Here is a 6000-nt window from a genome sequence, read left to right as displayed (position 1 = left end):
ACAGATGTTAATACTACAGTGAATATTAACCAATGAGGTGGGTCTTTCCACATTCTACCAACACAACAGATGTTTCTACTACAGTGATTATTAACCAATGAGGTGGGTCTTTCCACGTTCTACCAACCCAACAGATGTTAATACTACAGTGAATATTAACCAATGAGGTGGGTCTTTCCACATTCTACCAACACAACAGATGTTTCTACTACAGTGAATATTAACCAATGAGGTGGGTCTTTCCACATTCTACCAACCCAACAGATGGTAATACTACAGTGAATATTAACCAATGAGGTGGGTCTTTCCACATTCTACCAACACAACAGATGGTAATACTACAGTGAATATTAACCAATGAGGTGGGTCTTTCCACATTCTACCAACCCAACAGATGGTAATACTACAGTGAATATTAACCAATGAGGTGGGTCTTTCCACATTCTACCAACACAACAGATGGTAATACTACAGTGAATATTAACCAATGAGGTGGGTCTTTACACATTCTACCAACACAACAGATGTTTCTACTACAGTGAATATTAACCAATGAGGTGGGTCTTTCCACATTCTACCAACACAACAGATGTTTCTACTACAGTGAATATTAACCAATGAGGTGGGTCTTTCCACATTCTACCAACACAACAGATGGTAATACTACAGTGAATATTAACCAATGAGGTGGGTCTTTCCACATTCTACCAACCCAACAGATGTTTCTACTACAGTGAACATTAACCAATGAGGTGGGTCTTTCCACATTCTACCAACACAACAGATGGTAATACTACAGTGAATATTAACCAATGAGGTGGGTCTTTACACATTCTACAAACCCAACTGATGTTTCTACTACAGTGAATATTAACCAATGAGGTGGGTCTTTCCACATTCTACCAACACAACAGATGTTTCTACTACAGTGAATATTAACCAATGAGGTGGGTCTGTCCACATTCTACCAACCCAACAGATGTTTCCACTACAGTGAATATTAACCAATGAGGTGGGTCTTTCCACATTCTACCAACCCAACAGATGTTTCTACTACAGTGAATATTAACCAATGAGGTGGGTCTTTCCACATTCTACCAACACAACAGATGGTAATACTACAGTGAATAATAACCAATGAGGTGGGTCTTTACACATTCTACCAACCCAACAGATGTTAATACTACAGTGAATATTAACCAATGAGGTGGGTCTTTCCACATTCTACCAACCCAACAGATGTTTCTACTACAGTGATTATTAACCAATGAGGTGGGTCTTTCCACATTCTACCAACCCAACAGATGGTAATACTACAGTGAATATTAACCAATGAGGTGGGTCTTTCCACATTCTACCAACACAACAGATGTTTCTACTACAGTGAATATTAACCAATGTGGTGGGTCTTTCCACATTCTACCAACCCAACAGATGTTTCTACTACAGTGAATATTAACCAATGAGGTGGGTCTTTCCACATTCTACCAACACAACAGATGTTTCCACTACAGTGAATATTAACCAATGAGGTGGGTCTTTCCACATTCTACCAACCCAACAGATGTTTCTACTACAGTGAATATTAACCAATGAGGTGGGTCTTTCCACATTCTACCAACCTAACAGATGTTTCTACTACAGTGAATATTAACCAATGAGGTGGGTCTTTCCACATTCTACCAACACAACAGATGTTTCTACTACAGTGAATATTAACCAATGAGGTGGGTCTTTCCACATTCTACCAACACAACAGATGGTAATACTACAGTGAATATTAACCAATGAGGTGGGTCTTTACACATTCTACCAACACAACAGATGTTTCTACTACAGTGAATATTAACCAATGAGGTGGGTCTTTCCACATTCTACCAACCCAACAGATGTTTCTACTACAGTGAATATTAACCAATGAGGTGGGTCTTTCCACATTCTACCAACCCAACAGATGTTTCTACTACAGTGAATATTAACCAATGAGGTGGGTCTTTCCACATTCTACCAACACAACAGATGTTTCTACTACAGTGAATATTAACCAATGAGGTGGGTCTTTCCACATTCTACCAACACAACAGATGTTTCTACTACAGTGAATATTAACCAATGAGGTGGGTCTTTCCACATTCTACCAACCCAACAGATGTTAATACTACAGTGAATATTAACCAATGAGGTGGGTCTTTACACATTCTACCAACACAACAGATGTTTCCACTACAGTGAATATTAACCAATGAGGTGGGTCTTTCCACATTCTACCAACACAACAGATGGTAATACTATGAAGCAACGCTTTCAGGTTAATAAAAGTTTAATTCCCAAATAGCCTCTACAGGTTTGGTCATTATCAGATATTGGAGCGTTGAAAGATGATGCACAACAACGGTTTCTTCCAGGAAACCACGACTCCAATAACCACCACAGTCAAAATAACTGTAAAGTACTTCACTATCGAAACAACTACCGCTATAATCAACCTGTTCGCAATACATGGGTATTGAGATCTAACCTCATTGATCTGTCAGTAAGCTATGTCTACATGGGTATTGGGATCCAACCTCATTGATCTGTCAGTAAGCTATGTCTACATGGCTATTGGGATCTGACCTCATTGATCTGTCAGTAAGCTATGTCTACATGGGTATTGGGATCTAACCTCATTGATCTGTCAGTAAGCTATGTCTACATGGGTATTGGGATCTGACCTCATTGATCTGTCAGTAAGCTATGTCTACATGGGTATTGGGATCTGACCTCATTGATCTGTCAGTAAGCTATGTCTACATGGGTATTGGGATCTGACCTCATTGATCTGTCAGTAAGATATGTTTACATGGGTATTGGGATCTAACCTCATTGATCTGTCAGTAAGCTATGTTTACATGGGTATTGGGATCTGACCTCATTGATCTGTCAGTAAGCTATGTTTACATGGGTATTGGGATCTGACTTCATTGATCTGTCAGTAAGCTATGTTTACATGGGTATTGGGATCTGACCTCATTGATTTGTCAGTAAGCTATGTTTACATGGTATTGGGATCCGACCTCATTGATCTGTCAGTAAGCTATGTTTACATGGGTATTGGGATCTGACCTCATTGATCTGTCAGTAAGCTATGTTTACATGGGTATTGGGATCTGACCTCATTGATCTGTCAGTAAGCTATGTTTACATGGGTATTGGGATCTAACCTCATTGATCTGTCAGTAAGCTATGTCTACATGGGTATTGGGATCTAACCTCATTGATCTGTCAGTAAGCTATGTTTACATGGGTATTGGGATCTAACCTCATTGATCTGCCAGTAAGCTATGTCTACATGGGTATTGGGATCTAACCTCATTGATCTGTCAGTAAGCTATGTCTACATGGGTATTGGGATCTAACCTCATTGATCTGTCAGTAAGCTATGTCTACATGGGTATTGGGATCTCAGCTATAGTATAATCCAGCAAAGCAGTCCTACCAGCTAGCAGTGTAATGAACCTTGTCTGATAGCCAATCAACCGTGTCCTAATGAACTACAATGACCATAATCCATAATGCCTACTTGTCTTGTCTGTTTATTTTACACTTGCTATGTAAATGAGACAGAAGAATTTATGATGGTCAATGCTATCTGGGATCCTTGGGACATCTCTACCCTAAACCCTAACCTGAACCCCTATCTTAACCATTTTAAATGCCAACTTCAACGGGCTAGGGACGTCCCAAGGATGTATCTCTACCTGAAAATACATGATCTAAGTGATTGATAGTTGGTATTCAGCAGTCATAAAGCCTTATTTACTTTAATGAACTACTAAAATAGTGATTTTGTCAGACAGCAGCTCTACACTTTATTGAGTGACTGATCCATTCATCCTTCCATCCCTCCTCAGCCTTCCTCTCCTCTGAAGACCCAGTGAGGGTGGAGCTCAGTCAGAGAGCTGTTGAGGGACTGGTTAGGAAGAACACTTCTACATCCAGAGAGGTGAGAGGTCACACATGGTTTAGATGGTAAATATTTATGTCCCCTTAGCGGTTCATCACCTCAGCAAAAGGTAATATGTTCCATCATCTATGTTTATTTACATTAGTGCAAATTGTCCACTGATATTGGTGTAATTTCTCACCCCTTCTGGCTGTGTTAAAGTTAATTTCCCCTCAGACACACACATTTGTTCTTTGATATTATGAAGGTCATTTGTGTCAAATGTATTTTTCCCCTCATTCACCCCATCTCTTTACATTGCTTATTTATATTCAGTGGCCTGGCTGCATCCAGACGATGTCAAAGGCCCATCCTGGTAGATCTGAACCTAATGCAGTTTGGAGTGATCAGATGACAGAAGTCACATTTAGGTGCCAGGTGTAACTGAGGCCATAGATGCTCCATATCCATTACTTTGAGTGTTTTATATAATATGACTAAATGTGTTTCTGTGTTGCAGGGACAGTCAATAAATGGAACAGCAAGGCCACAGAACATGACATAAGCAGAGCTGTGGGAGACCACCTCAAGCCCCTGGTAGAGCCGGGGGTGGTGTTTACCACTCCACCACGCCTTCAGCAGGCTGGAAAAGTGGGATTGATCTGGTTGATCCATTTGTTTGTTTCGGTTTGCAGTAGTTGAATCCTTTGACGTATTGTTGAATTAAACATTTATCTTCAACAAATGAACTGGGTTGGTTGAAAAGTGATACTAAACGTACATACCAGCACTCTTTTGACATAGTGGGAGATTTACTGAATTTATACTATTTTTCATAATAAGATGGACCAAGATACATATTGGTTTTGCAAGAGTCTGTTGATTGTCAGTCATTGGGTTAATTTCTTTTGCAATATGTTCAAATCAAGCTTTATTTATACAGCACATTTCAGACATGGATGCTTCACAGGAAAAAAAATAAAACTATGAAAATAAACAGAAATATTTACCATAACAAACAAAGATTAACAGCTGAAAGACGAATTAGCATTCTAAGGAAAATCCATTGATTAAAATATTAATTGGATGCAACATCCAACCCATAATATAAGCATGATTTTAGGAGGGTCTCTGAAAGACACTATGGGGGTGTCCACTGAAAGTTGACTAGTAACAACAACTGGGACCTAAAAGACACCCACCATGAGACCCACTAAATCTGCCCAAGAAGAGGGAAACAAAAGAAAAACCCACACCAAACTTAAAGACAGGAAGTAAACCAAAAAGGTGGAGCAACTAAAGGTGTTGACTCTCCACATGTATCAAGACAACTGGAGCACTGGGCCAGACACTCTTAAATAGAACCTGGACCAGCTCAGGTGAAACACCTTCCCACTAACGAGATGGACAAGCCAGCACAGGTGTAACACATACTGACTAACGAGGTGACACCAATCAGTGCGTCCTACGTGCTAACGAGCTAGACGGGCTAACGAGCTAGACGTGCTAACGAGCTAGACGGGCTAACGAGCTAGACGTGCTAACGAGCTAGACGTGCTAACGAGCTAGACGTGCTAACGAGCTAGACGGGCTAACGAGCTAGACGTGCTAACGAGCTAGACGTGCTAACGAGCTAGACGGGCTAACGAGCTAGACGGGCTAACGAGCTAGACGTGCTAACGAGCTAGACGTGCTAACGAGCTAGACGTGCTAACGAGCTAGACGTGCTAACGAGCTAGACGAGCTAACGAGCTAGACGTGCTAACGAGCTAGAGGCGAACGAGCTAGACGTGCTAACGAGCTATACGTGCTAACGAGCTAGACGGGCTAACGAGCTAGACGGGCTAACGAGCTAGAGACGAACGAGCTAGACGGGCGAACGAGCTAGACGGGCGAACGAGCTAGACGTGCTAAAGTCCAACCTCAAAACATAAATGGAAAAACCAAAGCCTGTAACACCTTAAGACAACAAATATATCCTATAGTTTTGTTGGACAAGTTTGCTGGCCACCAACAGAAAACAACTTCCATTTCACATTATAATCAACTACAATGTTTCACCTTCTAGAATATAA

The sequence above is a fragment of the Salmo trutta genome, chromosome 15, assembly GCF_901001165.1.
Source record: "Salmo trutta chromosome 15, fSalTru1.1, whole genome shotgun sequence".
NCBI lineage: Eukaryota > Metazoa > Chordata > Actinopteri > Salmoniformes > Salmonidae > Salmo > Salmo trutta.
The sequence above is the reverse complement of the archived record's forward strand: the minus strand, read 5'-3'. Positions refer to the sequence as shown.